The sequence below is a fragment of the Mastacembelus armatus genome, unplaced genomic scaffold, assembly GCF_900324485.2.
Source record: "Mastacembelus armatus unplaced genomic scaffold, fMasArm1.2, whole genome shotgun sequence".
Lineage (NCBI taxonomy): Eukaryota > Metazoa > Chordata > Actinopteri > Synbranchiformes > Mastacembelidae > Mastacembelus > Mastacembelus armatus.
This window is the reverse complement of record NW_022872939.1, coordinates 1,597,980-1,622,777: the sequence shown is the minus strand read 5'-3', so window position 1 is coordinate 1,622,777 and position 24,798 is coordinate 1,597,980. Positions and strand designations below refer to the sequence as shown.

Below are 24,798 nucleotides of genomic sequence, written 5' to 3'. Positions count from 1 at the left end.
CAGTTTGTGTGCCTCTGACTAAGAAAGTAGCAGGAATGTATAAATTGTTTATGAACCCAGAAACACCGGGGTTCTAAAACTAATTTTCTATTAGTAAAACTGTGGAGGCAGCTTGAGTCATACACCAGAGAAATGCCTTTCTGAGTTTTATTTACACACTTACTGACATCCAGCTAGATCAAGTGAAGAAGATCATGTCAGAGTGGGATTTTTACACCACGTTTCCCCTTTGAGCATTTCAGTAAATTCCTAATACATCATCCATGACCTGAATAACTATTTAAGCCAAACTGACCAATCACCACCAGTTTAAACAAGTGACTTAATCCATAATAACCAATCATCAATTAATACTTCAAATCAGAACAACAATTATGACATACAGAGAAATATACTAGATAAAACTCACAATAGTAAATAATTATATGATCTAAGAAATATATAAATAATAATATAAAATATCACATTAAATGTCTGCATGTCACAGCATTTCAAAGGTAATAGGAAATAAACTAAACTTCTTTTCATTAGTAGATTAAAGGCATTTATCAGTGATAATGTGTTAAAAATAACAATTTGGTAAATGGTCTTGTAGTGAGCTTCTCTACACTCAAGTCCGCTCAAAGCACTTTTACACTGTGCTCTTTCGCCAATCCACTTATACACCAATTGAACTGCCACCAGAGGCAACTTGGGGTTAAGTGTCTTGCCCAGAGACACTAAAATATGTGGACTTGTGAAGCCAGGGACTGAATCACCAAAACTGGTTCATAATTGACCTGCTCTACCTGCTAAGCCACAGCCAAAACAATAGAGAAGCAATAGACAAGAAAATAAACAATAAACAATAAAGAAGTCTTAGACCTATCTCCGACACTTCCCACCAGCAATTAAGAGGCACATAACTATCAAAATGATGGACATTTTCAAGGATTTTGAACGTATGGATGTCTCCTGTTTACAGCAGTGTAATGACTTGGTGGGTCCTTAGGCTATTTGATGTAGACCTCAACCACAGTGGTCAGTTTCAGCATTTTTTCTTGTGTGAATGTGCGAATGGGACCTAATGAAAGTTTTTCCACACTGGTCACACCAATATGGCTTCTCTCCAGAGTGAATATGTTGATGTCTTTTCAAGTCACCTAACTGTGAGAAGACTTTTCCACACTGGTCACACCAGTACGGCTTCTCTCCAGAGTGAATACGCTGATGTTTTTTGAGGGTGCCTAACTCTGTGAAGGCTTTTCTACACTGGTCACAGCTGTATGGCTTCTCTCCAGAGTGGTAACGCTGATGTATTTTAAGGGTGCCTAATTCTGTGAAGGCTTTTCCACACTGGTCACAGCTGTAGGGCTTCTCTCCAGAGTGAATACGCTGATGTGTTTTCAGGTTGCCTAACTGTGAGAAAGCTTTTTCACACTGGTCACAGCTGTATGGCTTCTCTCCAGAGTGAATACGCTGATGTGTTTTCAGGTTGCCTAACTGTGAGAAGTCTTTTCCACACTGGTCACAGCTGAACAATTTCTCTCCAGTGTGAACATGCTGATTAGTCTCTAAATTCTGCAATGTTGTGAAGGTCTTGTTGACTCCCTTTCTTCTTTTCTATTTGTAAAAAAGAGGAAAAAGGCAAAGTGATGAGAAGATCTGAAATACCATGATAGACCAATCAAAAACCATAAATGACATTTACAACATGTCTATGAAACATGATTATGAAAACTCTGTTTCCTTGGAGTTCTATTTCATTCCAAAGTTGTAAAGTTGTGTTGTGAAAATTATTTTTCTTAAAATGTATGCTTGCCACACCTAAATAGCTTTTCTTAGTATTAACATTACTTTTAACTTTTTATCATCTTTCATTTCTAAACAGAGGACACAACTTTGAAATACAGCACCATATTTAAAGTACTAGCTTAAGGTTGAAATTAAAGAATTTCTCTTAAGTCTAAATTAATTTTTCTCTTACCCAAATTTGTTTTTCATAAACAGCCACTGAACTGTCTGGTGATGATTACTTTTACCTTAGACCAAGTTTTTCAACTCAGCACAGACCCTGGTCTGTCAACCATCACAAGACAGGGAAAATTGACCAACGTAAGAGTGAGTACACCAGCTCTGAACCTGCAGCTTAGCGACAAGTCTTGGAACTCTGACCAATTCCACTCTGAGAGCCAAATGGCCTCCGAAGCACTTTCTTGCCCTGCTTGCATAGTAACCTCAGCAAGCTCCAGGTGATGGCTTGCAGCTAAGTACTCTGTGGTGAACAGCTGATGCTTCAAACTGCAAAAACAAAAATATTTTTTTCCACAAATCTTCCTTTAAACTATAGAACTTAGTACCAAACTCTAACATGATGTAACAAATTTCAACCATTGTTACTGACAAGTTCAGCCCATAAATTCCATGAATCTATCAGTGTTCTAATCAGTGTTCTTTCCCATGTCCTCTTTTCCTGTGTACCTATGTAAATAAATGTATTTAGATTTAATAACCTGGTAATTTTATTGTTATTGTTTATACAGCGCATGTAAGTCTCTATTTAGTATGATCCCCTCTGAAATTTCATTTTAACCCTCTGGGGTCTGAGGGGGTTTTGGGGGCCTGGACAAATTTTGAGATGTCCTGACATTTGTGCTTTTTTCAGTGTCTTTTAAACATATTAATGTCTAAAGTCTAATTACACTGTAACCAGCACAAAATTGGCTACAATATGTGAGCAGCAAGTTTATACATGATTGTGTTTTTGAGAAAAAAGTGTTTATGCATGGTTAGTGAAAAACTACAATTTTTTACTCACTGAAATAAGACCATAAAACACAAACAGGACATTGGTTCACAAGACTTTGGAGACCTGCATGTTGTAGGCTAAAGTGTTTACTTCAGAGTGCTGTGAATGTCATCTTGTTCACACATTCACAGTAAACAATACACTGATTTAAATTTTCTAAGACACTTTTTGTCCAGAAAGGCCATATGCAAGAGGGTGTGTCTGAGGATGAATAGTCATGTGATTTACCTGAGAACACAAAAGACGCACTGAACGACCAGACAAAGGCGCGCATAATGAGCCTTTCAGTCAATGTAGATGGGACGGATTAGTGCATCACAATACAAAACAATGAGGAGCCAAACGATCTTCATTTGAGTTAAAATCAGTGTTTTTACTCTGAGGACAAACTAAACTATTTGTCTCTGTGTGGAATACAAGAAGCGCTTCTTCACGTGCATAATGCGCCATCATCCAAACGTGCAGAAAAAGTGAGTCAATTCTATGATGAAGGTTGACGTTATATGTCATTTCTCTGGGGTGTGCACATATTTACCTGGTCACCTGAGATTATTTACATGTGAACAGTGGACAGTGTACAAGGCGGGACCGCATTACCTGTAATGAGGTGAGACAGGAAAAAACAGACTTCTCCTTACGTTCATACGGATTAAATAAAAAGTGATGATTTGTTTTCGACTTGAAATTGTTTCACTTAAAAGAAAACATTTCAAGCTTTCTAGCCATATAATTCTTATTTTTATGAGTCAAGTATTCGCTGAGATTCTGGTTGTTTTATTTACGCGTCTGTGAAGAGAAATGGCAGAGACAGAAAAGGCCGAGAGCGCACCCTGTCGGCTTTCTTTATTTTAAAAAAGCACGTTTTGTTGTTATTATGATGGTATACCACTAAAACTAGACCCTTTACAGATTTGAATGATATACTTCTTTTATCTGTACGATCAGAATTGACGGAGTAATTTAAGTTGGTTTCGGCCTTATGAGGAAAAGATGCGTCAAAACGTGCCGGCGCGTGCGTCGACCCCACAGGGTTAATAATTCTTCATCATTTTTATTGTGGCTCACCTGAGAAAAGCCTGGTGTTCCAATTAAAACTATTATTACGATATAAAGTAATAAAACACAATTGTACACCCTCTAAACTAAAAAAAAACCTATGTGTATATATGTATATGATTGTGGTAGATTGTGCTAACTCACAACATTTCTTAGAAATCTACAGTTGCTTCTCTACTGCCTCTGCTGCTAAAGTGCCGACTTCATGGAGAGGAGTGCTTTTATTGTTACAAAACTGGACACATAATTGCTAAATGTGTAGCTATGGGAAAAAAATAGAACACTCCCAAGTGACTCAAAACCCACCACCACTTGTGGTTTGGAGTAGCTCCGCCCCAAGTCTGACTGATGACTGTTCCATGTGTGTGCTGCTCCTTCCTTTTTGAAGGAGTAGTGTTGTTAACTGGGAAACCATCAGACAAATGAGTAGTATGTATCTTAAGAGAACATGTGGACTTCATTCCATTACAGTAGCACCATTTCCTTCTCAGACCAATCTGCCTGTGGGGCCAGATGTATTTTGTGAGGTGTTGAGTTGGGTTCCACTATGTTTTAGTTAGCAGAAGATTTCTGTAACATTACAGCCCAGCAGTCTAATAGGGCCAGCATGCCCAAGTCTATTCTCAAAAAAATTATGACAGTGTGTTGTCAGATAGTGTTATTTGTGTTTCCCCTAGAAATATTTTCAGACAGTTCCAATTTTGCAGGCAACAGGATGACAGGTGTTGCGCATACATGCTCAAAACATTTTTTTTGTTTTTTTCTTTAATTTTTTAAAGAGTTAAATGGTAAGATCTATTTATTTTACACAAGTAACTACCAAAGCTAAAAGTTACTTCACATTTGAAGAGGTTAAAAACATCTTCAACCATCAAGAAAAATAATTAAATCATATATAAAAAATGTATATATGCAAGGGTATGGCCACCAGGCTGGCAGGGGGTGGCACTGGCTACCCCTGAAATCTGATTGGCCCCCATGCCTGCCCCCCTGCCCACCAGAGCTTGAATGTGTGCTCAATTGTGATATTTCTTTTTCTCTGCATAGATGTAAAAATGCGTTTGAAGGCTGACAAGGGTGTCCCATTTAGAAGGCCCCTTTAAATGCAGCCTTCGTTTCCCGGGAAACTTATCTAAGTTTATTTTCCATGCCCTTCTTGTAATTTTTACAATTGCACTATTTAGTGTTTAGAGTTTATCTGTATGCACCAAGAGTCTGAGAGTAATGAAATGTTGATTCTCTGTATGTGTGCTAAATGTGGCAGAATTGACAATAAAGCAGACTTTGACTTTGAAATATATATATATATTTACAGTTAATAAACATTAACAATCAATGCCATAGTGTGAAGACTTTCAATTTAGTGTTATTTTGTGGAAATAAACCATCTTAGGTAACAGTTTACCACTTTAAGGCAAATCCACTGACAAGTGTAGTGTAAAATAAAGCGTTAACCACCCTTATTATTTATATTTTACCCTACTGGTTATTATTAACCTGTAAAATCAAGGACTGTGGTAGGGCATTTTAAAACATTTTACATGTTAATTCAATATGCCACCCCCCCCCCCCAAGAAATCCTAGAACTGCCCCTTCATATATAAAATAATAAAATTATAATAAACTGTCAAGTGGGTGCAAACTCACATAATCACTACATTCAAAATGAAAACTTTACCACTAATAAATCATTTCTTAGTTTGAAAGCTTCCCATAACACCCTGAGGCAAATGATTTAAGTAACTTGATTCATTAATGTCACAATTTTAATGGACACACTAGAATCTCCCTATGAAAACTCCAAAGAAAAAAAAGCCAATGGTGGACTTGAAATGCCAAATTGAGAAAGTACTGGTCAGATAAAGTACAGAGTAGCATAAGTAGCATATCAGAGAGGCCACACTCATCCTTAGTAAACTGGCTGGGTATGGCTCAGACCTACTTCTAAGCTGTTTTATTCAGGACTGGGTGAAACCAGGAAAACACACACCTGGAAATACATAAACATAAAAGCTGGATTTTAGACGCTTCCAGACTTGAACTATAATTAGAGTGAACAGTTTTTTTTTTTCTACTTATGAGTGTTACGGCCACAGGCCTTTCTTCTACTCCTCTTCCCCCCCGTATTGCCTTGTGTTTCCCTTGTTCTGTCTGGTACTCCAGGCTGTGTGTGTGGTTAAATCCAGGAAGACCAACACCCATCCATGATTGGTGGAGCTGATCTCTGTATTATTGCCATTGGCTGAGGAAACCGCGAATCAGCAGCTGCAATGTCATCACCCATGGACTGCGCCTCCTCGCCCGATTGGCCTACCGCTCAAGCGCTCCACCAACCAGCTACCCATACACCCCAGCACACCAGTATTTATAATGCTGTGTTCCCAGTGCTCTGGGCGGGCCATACCTCCCCATGTGCAGCTTGCCTCGTTGCTGTGGTTTTCGTTGGGCTTTGTGATTTTTTTTTGGTAGTACATGTACATGGTAGCTGTTTTGCCATTCCTATGACTTGTTATCTGTGTGACCCTGTAGTTGATCACCCTGAGTAAGTTGGCCTGGTCAGCCGTCTTGCACTCTTTTGTTCTAAATGCCATGTGTTTAGCTTGTAGCTGAGACCAGTTATACGTGGAACCTTGTAAGGGTTAAGGGGCTGTGTTCTTCTTTGTTTTTGGTTTATTGACTTGATTGTGCTGGATCTAGTTTTAACAGGACAAATTCTTGTGCTATTGGATGTTTGTTGGCCACTGGCCCCATTATTTTATTTTATTTTATTTTTTTTGGACAGTGTTTTTGAGATTAATATTGCTTGTTGTCTTGCAATGTACAGTATAATATCAGAGCATAACCATATATTTACCTTCTGTATCACTCAATCTCTATGTGGAGCAAACATCACTTGCAAACAACCAAATACTTCATGAGAAAGTCCATGCACACACAGGTCTTGCAGACTGATCACTTTCTTCTGATTCTCTTAAAACTAAAATTTTCATTATGAACATTGCAGCTGCTGATTCACGGTTTCCTCAGCCAATGGCAATAATACAGAGGTCAGCTCCACCAATCACAGATGGGTGTTGTTCTTCCTGGATTTAACCACGCACACAGCCTGGAGTACCAGACAGAACAAGGGAAACACAAGGCAATACGGGGGGGAAGAGGAGTAGAAAGGCCAGTGGCCGTAACAATGAGAAATGGGGTCTTTATAACTCTTTGAAGTGTAATCATGTCCCATATTTCCAAAATGCTGTAGTAAAAAGTTTTCATATGAGGTATGTACAGTGGTGTGAAAAAGGCACCCTTCCTGATTTCTTATTTTTTTGTATATTTGTCACACTTTGTTTCAGATCATCAAACAAATTTAAATATTAGTCAAAGATAACACAAATAAATACATCATGCAGTTTTTAAATGAAGGTTTTTATTATTAAGCGAAAACAAAATCCAAAACTACATGGCCATGTGTGAAATAGTGTTTGCCCCCCTGTTAAAACATAACTTAATTGTGGTTAATTACTGATTACTGCCACACCTGTTCGCAATTAAGAAATCACTTAAATAGGACCTACCTGACAAAGTCAAAGTGAAGTAGACCAAAAGATCCTCAAAAGCTACATATCTAAAGCTAGATATAGCCATTTCTAAAGCTTTGGGACTACAGCGAACCACAGTGAGAGCCATTATCCCATAACCTTCCCAGCAGTGGTCGGCCGACCAACCAGAATTACCCCAAGAGTGCAGCGATGACTCAACCAAGAGGTCACAAAAGACCCCACAACATCCAAAGAACTGCAGGCCTCACTTGCCTCAGTCACTGTTCATGATTCCAACATAAGAAAAAGACTGGGAAAAAAATGGTCTCCATGGCAGAGTTCCAAGACGAAACTGCTGCTAAGCAAAAAGAACATAAAGGCTTGTCTCAGTTTTGCCAGAAAAGAAAGAAACGACTTTTGGGAAAATACTCTGTGGACTGACGAGACAAAAGTTGAACTTTTTGGAAGGTGTGTTCCCCATTACGCCTAGTGTAAAAGTAACACCGCATTTCAGAAAAAGAACATTATACCAACAGTAAAATATGGCAGTGGTACTGTGATGGTCTGGGGCTGTTTTGATGCTTCAGGACCTGGAAGACTTGCTGTGATAAATGGAACCATGAATTCTGCTGTCTGTCAAAAAATCCTGAAGGAGAATGTCCAGCCATCTGTTCATGACCTCAAGATGAAGAAAACTTGGGTTCTGCAGCAGGACAATGATCCAAAACACACCAGCAAGTCCACCTCTGAATGGCTGAAAAAAACCAAAATGAAGACTTAGGAGAGGCCTAGTCAAAGTCCTGACCTGAATCCGATTGAGATGCTATGGCATGACCTTAGAAAGGTGGTTCATGCTCGAAAACCCTCCAGTGTGGCTGAATTACAACAATTCTGCAAAGATGAGTGGGCCAAAATTCCTCCACAGCGCTGTAACAGACTCATTGCAAAGTTATCACAAAGCTTGATTGCAGTTGTTGTTGCTAAGGGTGGTCCAACCAGTTATTAGATTTAGGGGGCAAACACTTTTTTACATAGTGCCATGTAGTTTTGGATTTTGTTTTCCCTTAATAATAAAAACCTTCATTTAAAACCTACATGATGTGTTTACTTGTGTTATCTTTGACTAATATTTAAATTTGTTAGATGATCTGAAACATGGGGCAGCATGGTGGCTGAGTTGTTAGCACTGTTGCCTCACAGCAAGAAGGTCGTGGGTTTGCAACCTGGCCTTTCTGTGTGGAGTATGCATGTTCTCCCCGTGCTGGTGTGGGTTTACTCCCGGTACTCCGGTTCCCTCCCACAGTCCATAAACATGCATATTAGGTTGATTGGTGAATCTAAATTGCCGTGAGTGTGTGTGGTTGTCTGTGTGTCTCTATGTGGCCCTGTGACGGACAGGTGACCTGTCCAGGGTGTACCCCTGCCTTTCACCCGAGAGAGAGCTGGGATAGGCTCCAGCAGATCCCCGTGACCCTGGCCTTCAGGAAAAAAGCGGGTATAGAAAATGGATGGATGGATGGATCTGAAACATTAAAAGTGTGACAAACATGCAAAAAAAAAAAGAAATTAGGAAGGGGGCCAACACTTTTTCACACCACTGTATATAGTATGGGACGTCCCCTATAAGAACCTACCATTGTTTTTCTTTCCTACTTATGAGAAATGGGGTCTTTATAGCCCTCTGAAGTAGGACAATGGCACATTTCTCCAAAATGCCTTTGTTGTGGTCGATAAAACCCGGGTTCTCGTTCTCCTCCATCATAACAATGTTGTAGTGGTTGTGGTCGATACAATTCGGGTTCTGAGCCTCCTCCTTAATCTCATGTTTGTAGTGGACTTGGTAGACGAAACGTAGGTCCCGGTTCTCCTCTTTAATCTCGGTTTTGTAGTAGTTATCGCTGTTTTCATGCTCTGGTTCTGTTTTTGTCGCCGCCATTTTGAGACGCAAACGTCACCAGAAGCTGAGCCCCGCCCCCTTTAGAAACCGTTGCTAAGTGTCAACAGTTTGTGACGGCCTCGATGGGAGTGTTATCAGTGTTTCAGTCACTGTCACAATATCATGGTGTGGAAATCAATGATGTGTGACAATAGTAAAGTTTGTGTACATTATTTACATTTGTAGACGTGTGATATATATGCAAGAAGGTATTTATATTCACATTGGAGTATGAATTGAAGTGTATTTATGGAAGTGAGAGCTTCACTCTGTGATGAGTGCTTGTGTGACTGTGGCTATATAGTGTTTTCAGACTTAAACTATGAGGACCGCTGTGTCCATGGTGTCACTGTAAAGCAAACACTGAGGGTTCATATGATGTGTTTCACTTCCTTCTAGATCTAACACGGATTAGACGGATTAAACAAATAATAAATCAGATGTTTAAAGGCTGTAAATAAGTCACTGTGTGGGCTGTTAGACTGACATTTACATCATATGTCCCTCAGCATGTCTATAATGTCTGCACCAAATTTTACTCTGACACAAAGCAGTGAGTCCAGAGAGCACAGCAGCAACCAACCCCCATCAGGAGGCTCTAGAGGTCATCACAGTCACTGGATGCTGATAGATCCTTCAGATACAGATGGGACTTAACATGTTGAAATGGATGTAGCTAAATGTTGTGTTGTCTATAAACATGTTCATCAGAACAGATGAGCAACAAGACGTCATAATTTTTTAGAAACTGTGAGTTAAGTGAAATATCTACAATTATAATAATCCATCCATCCATTATCTATACCCGCTTATTCCAAATAAGGGTAACAGGGATCTGCTGGAACCTATCCTAGCTCTTTTTGGGTGAAAGGCAGGGGTTCTCTTCAGTTTCTTCCCACAGTCCAAAAACATGTATGTCAGGTTCATTGGTGATTTGAAATTGCCCATAAGAGTGCGTGTGACTGTGTTCATCTGTGTTTGTTGGTTCCCTCTCATTCAGATGAGACATGATGTCAGCAGTAACCTAACCTAACTGGAACACACACAGCAACAGTTTTTTCAGTCCTCAAAGTCCACTAAGGGACACATTAATATAGCGTGTTTATAAATAACAGATTATTCCTGACAGGCTTCAAATCTGCATGGTGAGATCCCAATGGATTTCAAGCCCATCACTTTAACCACTCGGCCACAACAATTTGTTCATGTCCTGAATTTGATATATTTAAAACAAAAAACAATGTGTTTTTTCTAAGTTTTTAACTATTTCATTTTAAAAAGTAATGTTTAATATCAGCCCTGTGATGGACTGGTGACCTGTCCAGGGTGTACCCCTGCCTTTCACTCAAACAGTCCTGAGATAGGCTCCAGTAGATCCCCGTTACCCTAATTAGGAAAAAGCGGGTCTAGATAATGAATGAATGAATGAATATTTAATATCCAGAACCTGGGTGACTACTGAGAAACAGGAAGAATAAATTTGTGAAAATCTCCCAATTAAGGTATTTTTGATTTTGTTTGTTATTTCAACATTTATGAGTGTTTTTTAATAAATATTAAATGTTGACACGGGTCAGGTCGCATGGAACAGATCAGTGCAGGATAACCAGTAAGTTGCAGACAGAAGGGCTGGTCTAACATCTCAACCACCATTGGAAGAGTTTCTGAAATCTGACTCCTTCACAGACATAATCAGGGAGCGGAGGTTAACGGAGATCAGAACAACAAAGAAGCAGCTGAGGAACAACGTGGACACAACAAACCCAGACACAGAACATGGATTTAATCAATCAGGACCACTACAGCAGCTGGATGAAGGAAACTGGTCAAAGCAACATCAACAAGGATGAGATCTGCCACATAGCACAATGTGACAAAAGCAACAATTACAGAGTTACTTGTGATGTGACGCACAGTATTTGTAAATGGCAAACACTGAATCTATCTGCTTTGTCTTCCACTGATATGCAGGATGAGTTCCACCTTATCCAGCCCTGTTGATTGTCTATTTGCAGCTTTACCTTTGGTCTGAAAGTTTGATGGTCGAGGAACCACAACTCTACTTGCTTACTAATTCTGCAGTTATGTTTCCAGGTCCAAGTAAGTGCCCGGCCTAACTGTGACTTACACTCCAAGGTAACTTGAAGCACTTGTGTGATGGTATCTGTGGCATAACAGGTTAGCGCATTTGGCTGTTAACTGAAAGGCTGGTTGTTCAAGCCCACCCATGAATGTCACACTTATTACTGACAATATGTTTGCATCCAACAGATAGCTGCAATCACAGTTTACACATAAGTGAGTATAAAGTCAGAAAAACATATCTACAAGCAAAGAGCACAGCTTTGATGGTAAAGCAATGGAAGCCACACCCCTTATAATTATTCCAAGACTCCCTCTGTGCTGCAAGTCTTCAATGACTATATTTGACTGAAACAATGGTGGTTTAAACTCAAACAGAGCAGCTGCACTTTGTCATGGCAGCAAGCTTATCTGTTCAGTTAGACTCAAAGCTTTACAGAAGAGGAATATGGCCACTGTGACATTTTTCTGAGTAATTCTGAGGAAAAAAAGTCACAATTTAGTGAAAAATGAGAATTCTGAGAAGAAATTCTAATAAAACACAATGACTCTAATACTTATAAACTATACTTATATACTAACAAAACATTTAACTGTAAAGAAATGTAGAGATTCTGGGCAGACTGAAAACTGTATTATGGATCGGTGCAACTACTGTGTGGGGGAATTAGCTCGAGTGGTAGAGCGCTCGCTTAAGGTAATGTATTAATATCAGACCCTACGCTTGTTGTATACAACCTTGACCGTCTTCACAACAGTGTAGTTCTTCAAATGAAACTTGATTTTATCCCTTTTGATAATGTCTGCGACAGCTGTGAGGTGAATGTTTGTTTTCTGGACAGCTACAAATGACTTGACAAGACAGTAGTATATAATGGTTTGTTTTGCGGGCTATTAACGGGGGTCAAATATGGCGGTTTTATGATAGTCATAAATTAAGATATAAAACAATAAAAACGACGTCACGCTCTCCTCCCACCGGGCGGCGCTATTTCCTATTGGATGTGACGTTGTTTGTGGGATGCGGCGTGTTGACGTGAATACCGTCATGCCTTCATGGGCTTCATAGTCCTGGACATGCTTTTCTCTGCTTTTCCTCCTCTGTTTTACCCTGATGCCTCTTGCTTACATTTCAGAAATGTCTTGACATACTCCCTGAATAATGTGTTGGTCTTTTTCGGAAAATGCCACACTTCATCAATGCTCACAATCCGGTAGCCCTTCTCGACAGCTTTTTCAAGCTCAAATGAGACCCATGTCCCCATCAGCTGTCTCTCACAGTTGCTGTGATTACACTTAGTGACCTGATTCAACTCCTTGCAACATGTCTGGCAGAGGGGGAACATGAGCTTATGGTGACAAATGTATGGCAAAACAGGATGGTACAGACCTCTAGGGGGCAAGGCAGTGCATTTGACAAGCCCAAAATTATTTTCAATGCTGTCAAAATTTTTACAATTATTTCAGGATGGCCAATCGGATAATCTTTCTTAGCCTGTACAGTGTGATACAAGCTTGTGACATTGAAATAATGCACTTTTTCTCCCTCTGCAAACTCTGTCACATGCAAGAGCTTCATTGCATTTGTCCTACCCCCGAATAGCGCATCCCTAGGATTCATGTGCTCAGGCTTCTTGTAGTCTGCACGAAATGCCTTGACAGCTGGATCTGTCTGTTTTATCAGATTCCACTCAAACTCCCACATCACAACCACACTGACACCGTGACAGAGCCATAGACCTTCAACTTTGTTGTTAAACTGTGCGTAACTGTGCCCTATGTTATTCTTGGTAGCGGATTCTGGGTAGCACTTGATACAGCGGTGATAATAGCAGCCTGCAAATTCAAAACATGTGTTTGAGGCTGCATCAAATCCATCAACACAGTAGGACCCGACCTTGTGTTCACCACCTCTCAGGGCATGCCTGATCACCCTCTTTTTAGAATAGGCCTCATATTCTAGCCACTGCACGGACACATCTGAGAATGCCTTCCAGGTATGTCCCATCATAGCCAGAGTGTCCTGAGGCAGGAAGAGCTTCTTAAAAACATGGTGATGTCAGAGTCGTGAACGCAAAAGGGTCAGTCTCTGTACACTGCATGAACGCTGAGCGGTAAATCCTGCATGCCTGTCACAATACTTCCACATCATTTCGACAATAATTAGCTAACTCAGCCTGCACTTTAAGCGGCTTGTCTTTAACTTCATTATACCACTGCATGAATTTCACCTGCTCACTCTGGGGCATCTTGTCATACCCATAGTAGTCTGGGGAGGGGTAGGGTCCTTCATAAAATTCATGTTCAACAGTGTTGAATTTATGAGGAAAGTAGCCTTTGGACACACCATCAAAGCCTAAGGCGGCTGGTGTTTTAGCCAGGCTCATAGGCAGAAAGTTGTACGAATCGATCCAGCGCTGGCTGTGGTCGTCATCGTACATCATGATTACACGACTCCCTTTCATAATGACTAGGGGCGTGATACACTGTCTCTCAAGTATGATTTAACTATCAAAACCAAATGCATTATGAGCTATGAATGTGTAGCCCCTATACTTCTTGCATCTAAACCGTCTGATAAATGCGGCCACACAATCAGGTTCCTTTAGGATTTGGTTCTGTCTTGTCTTGTTCCAATTTACTTTGACCCAATTAGTTAATTGTTTTCACACATGCCTCATTGTGTTTTTGCCTTCTTATACCTTTGTTCAGCCACAGTGCTTTGCCAGGTTATCTGCCATATCTGCCGTATATGCCTACTGACGCTGCTCCACATGCTTTCGTTCTGCCATTACTGCTATAGCTGTCATCACTGCCAGTCTGCTCAGAACTGTTAAGGTTTTCTTTGACTAAAGAATTTTGTTTGCCTTGCTTTTTCCCCTCTTTGGATTTTGATCATGGACTGCCTTTTGTTCTCCCAGGTTTAAGTTAAGTTATCTGCCTCTGTTTTGTATGTGTTTTTCACCATGTCTCGTGTTCTTGTTTAGCTCCCTTGTGTTCATGTTTTTTGTTTGGAGTCTGGTGTGTCCCCGATGTGTGTGTGACCCCAGACTTTTGTACCCTTGTTGTCTGTTTGGAGTCTGGTGTGTCCACAATGTGTGTGTGACCTCAGACCTTTGACCCTTGTCTGTGTGGAGTCTGGTGTGTCCCCGGTGTGTGCGTGACCCAGACGTTTGCCCCCCTAAAGTGGTTCCCTTGTAGTCTGACGTGTTCCCCGAATATATGTGTGATCTTGACCCTCCTGTCTCGTCCCCTTGGTTCGTGTTGTCTTGTCCCTTTGCTTAAGTACCTATGTCCCTTTAGTTTCCTGTGTTCATGTTTTGGCTTCCTTTGAGTTCTGTGTTTTCAACAAAGTTCAGTTTTGAACTTGAAGTACCAGAGTGGGCGTAATCATTGGTCTGAATTCTAACCCCCCCAGCAGCAACCCTTACAAATACAATAGTTTAATTTGTCCTCAGAGTAAAAACACTGATTTTAACTCAAATGACAAACGTTTGGCTCCGCATTTTTTGTATTGTGCTGCACTAATCCCCTCTCAGCCACATTGACTGAAAGGCTCAATGTACGCGTCTTTGTCTGGTCGTTGAGTGCGTCTTTTGTCTTCTCAGGTAAATCACATGACTATTCATTCTGAGACACAACTTCTTGCATATTGCCTTTCTGGATAAAAAGTGTCTTAGAAAATTTAAATCAGTGTATTGTTTACTGTGAATTTGTGAACAAGATGACTTTCACAATACTGTGAAGTAAACACTTTAGCCTACAACATGCAGGTCTCCAAAGTCTTGTGAATCAGTGTTCTGTTTGTGTTTTATGGACTTATTGATTTCCTCCTCCCTACACCACTTTAGCTGATGCCTTGGGGTCTCTTCACCCCCCCCCCCCCCCTCTGCCAATGCTGTCTCCCCATTGCCCACTGATACCATCTCCTATATCAGCAGCCATACAACATTGAAGTATACCTCACCTCCAATAACTCTTCCCATCTGACTCCTCAGCAACACAATACACAGGCCCAGCCTTTGCCACAGAAGAGGTGAGGAAGGAACTAGCTAAACTAAAGGCCAACAAGCAAAAGGACCAGATGAGATCAGTCCCAGAGTACTTAAGGTGCGTGCTGGACAGCTTGCAGAGGTTTTCCAGAAACTCTTCAACCTCTCTCTGAGGCTCAAAAATCTCAAATTTAATAACTGCTGTAACAATTGAATTTCCCCTTGGGGATTAATAAAGTACTTCTTCTTCTTAAACACTTTTTTCTCAAAAACACAATCATGTATAAACTTGCTGCTCACATATTACTGTAGCCCATTTTGTGCTGATTACAGTGTTATCAGACTTTAAACATTAATATGTTTAAAAGACACTGAAAAAAGCACAAATGTCAGGACATGTCAAAACCCCCTCAGACCCCAGAGGGTTAATGAAGTCGATGCTTCATGTGAGTTCTCAGTTCATGTCCTCACAAGCATAGTTGTATAAATGTGTGTGTTACTGGGAATTATATAGGGTCTTTGTTGTCTTTGATGTATCAACATTCTAGAAGATGATGTTACAGGCTGCCGAAGTAAAACTGTGGCAGAAACAGAAAACTAGTTGCTCTGGGCACAAATTGATCATAAAAATCACATTTCAAAACAGTAACTTTTTTTTAAAAATTAAGTCAGACTGAGATTTAAACTCAGATCACTGGATTCAAATTCGAAAGTGCCATTACATTACACCAAGACATCTACCACCACTATGCTCAGAAACTTGGGACTGTGAGCATTTTACTGCAGCATTTTCTTGCTCAGTTGTTCATTTTCTTTAATAATTTATTCCATGTTTAATTTCTTGCTCCTCTTGACAACACCTCAGATCTTCACTTCCTCGTTAGTTTCTTTAAAACTCCACTTATTAGTGCTCTTATATTACCAAACGACATGATTTCAGTTTTGTCAGTGTTCATCTTTGTACCAGATGCATCACTGATTCTTAGTAGATGGCACATGATTCTGTCAACACCATTAACTTTCTGAAAAGATGCCAAACCCAAACTCAAAGCAGATGTTCTACCCTGTCAAAGGCTTTTCTTTGGTCAACAATTTAAAATGTTGTATTATTTTATATTATATCGCATCATCTAAGCCTCAAAAGTCTAAAATTGAAGGCTCAAAGGACTGTTCTTATGTTTCCTTCTCGTCTCTGCACTCTTGTTTCATAAAGAGGATTCATGTTTGTCATTTCCTCTTCAGCCTAATGAAGTTGATCAAACTGGAAAGTCAGGGACAGTTATCTGAAAGACCAGAGGTGACTTCAGCAGTGGCTTTGCGTGACTGCACCTCAACTGAATGATTTCATCCATCCATCCATTTTCTATATCCGCTTTTTCCTGAAAGCCAGGGTTACGGGGATCTGCTGGAGCCTATGCCAGCTCTCTCTCGGGTGAAAGGCAGGGGTACACCCTGGCCAGGTCACCAGTCCGTCACAGGGCCACATAAAGACAGAAAACCTCACACATTCACTCTCTCTCCTACAGGTAATTTAGATTTCCCAATCAACCTAACATGCATGTTTTTGGACTGTGGGAGGAAACCCACACACGCACAGGGAGAACATGCAAACTCCACACAGAAAGGCCGAGTTGCAAACCCACAACCTTCTTGCTGTGAGGCAACAGTGCTAACCACTCAGCCACTATGCTGCCCTGAATGATTTCAGTTCAATTCAAATTTATTTGTATAGCGCCAAATCACAATACAAATCATCTCAAGGCACTTTACAAAAACTAAAACTAAAAACCCAACAAATCCCTTATGAGCAAGCACTTGGCGACAGTGGAGAGGAAAAACTCCCTTTAACGGAAGAAAAAACCTTCAGCAGAACTGGGCTCAGTTTGGGCGGCCATCTGCCTCGACCGGTTGGGGTGAGTCGACAGAGGAGAGAGAAAAGAACAGCAACAATAAACAACAAATGACACTGTAGGTTGGTGGGGCCAGTAACTGCACATCAGTGATATACAGCTCCAGGACCGGGGGACTGTACCTATCATACCCCTGGGTTAGATAGGTACAGAGAGAGAACAGAGAGAGAGGGAGAGAGCACAAACTAGGGGAGAGAGAGAGCACAAGATGATAAGATGATTGAATTGTGGTTTGGCGCTATACAAATAAAATTGAATTGAATTGAATTGAATTGAAAGTGATTCTTATAACAAGTTACACAGTGTGATTGCTATTTTTGCAAGCCCACTGGATTTACTCAGGGAGTACTCAGGCATGACTAACACAGAGATTAGTCATGTACAGAGACTGTATTATATGTGTTGCCAAGTCCTTAGTATGACAGGTGTCTTTTCTACACATTCCAATTTGTATCCCACCCTTTGCTCCTGATGAGAAATGTTCAGTAGCAGCCATCGTGCACATGGATTCAGTAAAATTCCTTTGTTTTGCCTGCGTTTAGTCATTACACTCACCGGCCTCTTTAAGTACACCTTCCTAGTACCGGGTTGGACCCACTTTTGCCATCAGAACTGCCTTAATTTTTCATGACATAGGATCAACAAGGCGTTGGAAACATTCTTCTGAGGTTTTGGTCCATATTGAACAGATAGCATCATGAAGTGGCTGCAAATTTGTCGGCTGCACATCTATGATGCAAATCTCCCATTCCACCACATTCCAAAAGGTGCGCTGTTGGATTGAGATCTGGTTACTGTGGAGAGCATTGGTGTACAATGAACTCATTGTCATGTTCAAGAAACCAGTTTGAGATGATTTGAGCTTTGTGACATGGTACATTATCCTGCTGGAAGTAAATATCAGAAGATGGGTACACTGTGGTCATAAAGGGACAGCAATACTCAGGTCAGGTGTGGCATGATGCTCAATTGGTACTAATGGACCCAAAGTGTGCCAAGAAAATAAAATACAATTACATCACCACCTGATTCGTTGATGGAAGGCAGGATGGATTGACGATTTCATATTGTTTATACCAAATTGTGACCCTACAATCAGAATGTTGCAGCTGAAACTGTGACTTCTCAGACCAGGCAACATTTTTCCAATCTTCTACTGTCCAATTGTGGTGAGCCTGTGCAAATTGTAACCTCAGTTTCTTGTTCTTAGATGACAGGAGTGGTGTGGTTCTCTGCTGCTGTAGCCCATCTGCTTCCAGGTTTGATGTTGTGCTTTCTGAGATGGTATTCTGCATACCTTGGTTGTATCGAGTAATTATTTGATAATGTTGCCTTTTTATCATCTCAAACTAGTCTGCCTATTCTCCTCTGACTTCTGACATCTTCAAGGGATGTTCTTCCACAAAACTGCTCACTGGATATTTTCTGTTTTTCTGACCATGACAGTTTAAACTTCTCCATGTGCACTGGTAGGATGCTTTTACCCACTAAGCCTCAGTATACCCTGAATTCATGGAGGTAGTCAAGCTCCATACATTTGAGGAGGCATGGGCAGAGTCTGTCCAGCATGGTCAGGAGGGACAGGGTCTGGTTGACCCCCATAGGCTGTATGATTCTGAGGACCTTCAAAAAATTTAGCTTGAATGCTTCTACTACCCTAGTCTGCAATCAGACTCCCTATGTAGTTGAATTAACAATAAATCTTTGAATCTTTGAATGTTACAACATGAAATACTTTCAACTATCATGTACGATTTCTATCAACACTGGCAATTATAATAAGACATATTTAGAAAAGAGAGAGGGCTTTGTGCACAGTAACTGTAACATCAACAAGCACGAGCAGCAGTATCTCAATGTTAACTAACAACAAGATTGTTATATATATGTTAAATAATGCTTGGTTTTCTGTTACCATGGACTGAAATTATACTGCAAGAAGGAAATGAATACTGGAAACATTTTTAGAGAAATATTTCCTCTCACTGGCTTGGAACATCCTGAACATCCTGAATAGTTGAACACCAGACTGCTCTGTGATACCTTTGATGGCGGACATCCTGAACAAACTAAGTTACTATGCTGTAATCCCTCTAGAAACTACAGTCAAGCCCAAAATTATTCATACCCCTGGCAAATTCTGACTTAAAGTTACTTTTATTAAAACAGCAAGTTTTGTCTTGATTAGAAATGACACAGGCGTCTCCCAGAAGAAAATAAGACGATGGACAAGAGGCATCATTGTGGAAAAAATAATTACTCATTTTTTATTTACATTTGAACAAAAAGTGGCATGTGAATAAAAGTAACTTTAAGTCAGAATTTGCCAGGGGTATGAATAATTTCGGGCTTGACTGTATATTCTCGATAGCAGTTTTATGTGAATTCAAAATTCACACGTTCAGGATACAGACACTACATTCAGTTTGCAGGCTTGACCATGGTGTTCTGGTCTCCAGATGGAGATGTGGGTTCAAATCATGTTCATGTTCTGACTTCTACCCTGTACTTTGGTAACATTCTTATAAAATGCTTATAAATGATGTAGTGTCAGTGCCATTGATTCAGTCACAGAACAATAAAAACCATCATGGACTATTCTGAGACAAACCTATGTGATACAGGAAATATTGGGATTTAGATTTTATGCAGGTCATACAACTAATCACAGGGCAGAGCTCAGCTGCCTCAGTTGCACACTTGAATTATGATGGTGGTTCCATAGTGACGGTTTATGAATCAGTGCAATAACATTAGACTGGAAGTAGATAGTTACTATTGGGGAATACTGATTATTACAGACATTTACTGGACAATTTAGTTCACTGAAGAGGAGCTGACAAACATGAATCCTTAATGAAACAGGAGAAATGGAGCAAGGAGACAAGAAGGGACTACAAACAGGGACAATCCTTCTAAACTTTCCAGGCTCAAGAGCTAAAATTAGATCATGCATGTTCCCGTGTCTATGTAAAAACTCAGACAATATTGAATAATAATAAGCTTCTCCAAAGGTGGTGCTGTGGTTTAATTGGTTAAAGTACCTTGGTAGTAAATAGGAAACCCTGGGTTCAAATCCCAGCAGTGTCTCAAATGTTAAGTAACTGTAAACAGGATAATGGTTCCTTTTTGTATTACCATGCACTGAAATGACACTTGCAAGAAGGAAATACTGCAAAACACATGTACAGAAATAGTTCCTGTTGCTGGATTGTGACATTGCTGAACAAATCCAGCTTTTTCTAAATAGGCAAGTTACTAATGTATTGATTTCTACCCTGCACTTTGATAACATTCAGTGTCTTTCTCTTTGTAAAGTAATTTTTTACTTGAATATGTACATGTAACAATAACAACATTGAATCAGCTGCAAAGATATTCTGCATTAACCTGATAGTCAATTGGCAGAACATAGGTGGGTGCAAGTATACCACATTTACAGTTAAATGTGTGTTATACACAGCCTGGCTAGCTCAGTCAGTAGAGCATGATATTCTTAATGTCAGAGTTGTCAAGCCCCACTTTGGGTGGTGGTGATTCTACAGGAGAGCTTCATGTGTTGAGATGAGGTGACATGACTTCAGGGGGGTAATAGGAGAAGGTGTTTCAGTGTCATTAAATAAACATAGATGAGTGACTGGATCATAAATGACTACAGAATTGTTTCCAAATTGAAACAGCATTGACCTATTTGAGTTTAAATGCAGTTTTCAATGAATTTCCAATCAACCAGTGCAAATACTTGTAATGTTTCCCACATCTTAAGGTTTTGTTCAGGAGTGCATCAGTGCAGAGCTGATGTCATGGAACAGACATGACATCAACAGTAACCTACTGATACTGTGCTTTATACACCAAGGAAAACATATCTGAACACATATGAAATAACTCAATCGTTAAAAAAATGTACAGAAAGAGGAGGAGCACTCTGTCTTCCCTTCTACAAATCATATTTCAAAGAAAAACAGACCTGGAATAATTTTCTCAGTTTATTCACATTTTTTATTTAACTTTAATCTTTGTTTAGAAATGCAAGAAAACGGCCTTAGAAAGTGCTGAAGGCCACTCAGGTGCATAGTCTGTGATTACATTCCCAACACACAGTGCTGTGGTCACAGAATACATTAAGACCATTGTTGTGTTGATATGTGATTCTGTCTACCTTAACCTGAAGCAAACCTTATTCCTAGCCCCAGCCAGGGGCCTGTTTCAGAAAGTGGGTTGAACAAACTCCAAAGTTAACTCTGAATTCTGGGTTGACTGACCCTGACGTGGGAAAACCTGATCAGAATTAGTTCAATCAACTTACCCTGAGTAAAGCGTGTGCCTGACAACATATAAAATCCCACATCAGTGGAACACAGAATAATTCACCATGGCAACGGAGAAGATCAAATTAAAATCAAATCAAATCTCTTTTCAAATCTCTTTATTGTCACACATCATGTACACAAGTGTACCGATGGTGAAATAATAAATAAGTAAATATGCATAAATAATGTACACATTTGCACAATACACAATAGACAATTGTACACAATATATAATATACACATAGTACACAGTATACTCAAAAGATATAAATGTGTGTATAGATTTTATATTTGACTTACGGTGATGCATACTGTTAGTGTTTTACTGTGTAGTTCAGTACAGTAATTTGTTAGTACAGAAGAGAAGATGGAGATGCATGTGTTCTAAGCTATGCAGTGCAAGAAGATGCATTTCACATACTTTTCCCCAGTGGAACTGGAGGTTTTAATCGCCTCTCAGGGTTAACAAGCTCTGGGTTTTCACTAAACCCGCTTTTTAAAACAAGTCCCAGTTCTCTGTGCTACACTGAGCTATAACCTAACCTCTGCTACTATGGAAACACTATCTGAAGGGGGGAACTGATGTCAACACAAGACTGACAACAGAGTGTGTTTGGTGGTTCCCTCTCATTCAGATGAGACATGATATCAGCAGTAACCTAAGTTAACTGGAACACACACAGCAACACAGTTTTTTCAGTCCTCTAAGTCCACTAAGTAAATAAGAGACATTAATGTAGCACATTTATAAATAACAGATCTCTGTTGATAGGATTTGAACCTGCACAGGGAGACCCCAAAGGAGTTCAAGCTCATCACTCGGCCACAACAACTTATTCATGTACAGTATCTAATTTGCTATATTTAAAACAAAAAACAATGTGTTGTTATTAAGTATTTATTTGATTTTGAAAAGTGGGCAGCATGGTGGCTTAGTGGTTAACACTGTTGACTCACATCAAGAGGCTGGGGTTTGCAACCCGTCAGGGACCTTGTGTGGGTTTAATCTGGGTACTCCAGAAAAACATGCATGTCAGGTTGATTGGTGATTCCAAAAGGAGTGAATGTGAGTATGAGAGGTGTGTGTCTTTGTGTGGCCGTGTGATGGACTGGTGACCTGTCCAGGGTGTTCCCCTGCATTTCACCTGAAGAGAGCTGGAAAAGGCTCCAGCCTCTTTTGGGCTTACTGGCACGCCTCTCTCTTGGTTTAGGTCGTATCTTTCTGGACGTACTCAGTGTATTCAAGTAAAAGGTTTCAGATCACGAACACCTATTGGCTATCTAAATCTAATGTTTTTATCTTTGACCCTCAACAATGTAATCATCTAGAGGTTGAGTCATGGCAACTGGACATCTAGTTTTTAGATCAAAACGTTTCACCACTCATCCAAGTGGCTTCATTTTTTTTTTTTTTAAATGACATCATTAGTCATTAGTAAATGGTCTCAACCAGGTTGAAGACCATTTACTAATGCAGTTTTCAACAGGTGAGTGTGTGCCGCATTATCTGGGTCAATTCCATAATTTCCATGCAGGTGCGATAATCAGCTGCTGACTCACCCTCTTTGTGTTTGGTATTATGAATCTCAGGCCAGCAGACTCTCAGAGGTACACACAGCTTCATACAGGGTTTCCATCGTGGTGGTGAATTGTTGCGCTCCCACTGTTGGGATCTGTTGTGACCCCACGTACGGGTCGTTTCCTTAATAAACCATATGGCTTCCCGAAGGAAGACTTACGTTTGTAATCCTCAGCCAGTGGAGTTTTCTCATTTCTTTTTTTTCTTCTTTTTGTTTTTTAGGATTATTTTTTCATCATCTGGCGTCTGTCCCTCAGACTCACTGGTCTCATTACCAGGAGAGATTACAAAGATCACGTGATTACCAAACACACACCTAGGGTTTTTCATTTTGACGCAGACCAAAAACATACCAAAACGTAAATCAACACTTAACAGACATACACAAGAAATGATTCATAACACTGTACTCACTTATTAAATGAATGGAGCATCCACTGTCCACCACCCGTTCTGACCTCAGGCGGGATTCCAGCCCTTCCCTTCATTTTTAAATTTTACCACCGGTGGGTCCTTCGGTCCAGAACAGGTGCTGGTCAGTGGCATGTCCATCCCATCCTCATCGCCAAATTGTTGTGGAAATTTCTTTAAGTTTGAGAGTTGCTAATTCTCAGAAACAACCCTCTAGTGTGATGAATCATCTCAGGTTTAATCACGGGCCTGGAGAGGACGTCCTTGCAGAAATCCTCTGACTCTGTGTTACAACACCAGGTTTATATACACTTTGTCACACGGGGTGGACTCATCTGAGGCGACCGAGGCGACACTACGTTTGTTCAGGTGTCCTCTATCTCCAGGCCTCTACCAGCACTAACCAAATTGTTGGCAGTTATTTACAACCCTCTATAACCATAAAACACTAACCCAATAAAACAGACAGAACTGCATACCATCAAAAGGTCAAGCAAACATTCAAGTCACCCCTTGACATCTTGTAAAACCTCCACACATACAAAAGAAATGATTCATAACACTGTACCTACGCAATCAGAGTGCTCAAATGAATGGAGCATCCACTGTTCTCCACCTCTTCCCTGACCTCAGGCGGAATCCAGGCCCCCGTTTGTCAGAATGGAACTTTCCCTTAGTTTCTAAATTTACCACCTGTGGTTTACCTTCAGTCTAGAACAGGCATTGATCAGTGAGTGGCATGTCCATCCCATCCTTGTTGCCAAATTGTTGTGTTCTTTAAGTTGAGAGAGTTGCTAATTCTCCAGAATAAACACAAGTGTGATGAATCATCTCAGTTTAATTCATGTGCATGGAGAGAAGACTTCTACAGCGTTCTCTGTCTTCTCCCCAAAAATTCAGGATTATATAACTGGAAAAAGGAGTGGACTCATCTTGAAAAGACCCCAAATGGTTTTTCAGGTGTCCTCCATGTTCAGGTATCTAACAGAACTAAAACAGTTGACAGTTATTTACAGGCATCTAAAACACTAAAACTCCATTTCTGGTTGTTCCTGCATCTTGTTCAGTCATTCCTGGTGTCAGACTGATCTGTCTGTAGGTTTTTCTTTACGTAACAGTTTGTAGATATAAATATAAACCTAAATATACATGCAAACACTGTGAAACAGAGGATTTGTGAGATTTTATATCAAAGACAGGG

The 24,798-nt window shown here is 40.2% G+C and overlaps 1 protein-coding gene and 1 pseudogene across 1 annotated transcript in view; one reads left to right on the top strand and one right to left on the bottom strand.

Moving 5' to 3' along the window:
- The window catches only part of LOC113137743 (NACHT, LRR and PYD domains-containing protein 12-like), an 884,868-nt gene that overhangs the window by 152,031 nt on the left and 708,039 nt on the right, over positions 1-24,798 (top strand). The window lies entirely within an intron of this gene.
- The window catches only part of LOC113137738 (zinc finger protein 208-like), an 852,137-nt pseudogene that overhangs the window by 245,040 nt on the left and 582,299 nt on the right, over positions 1-24,798 (bottom strand).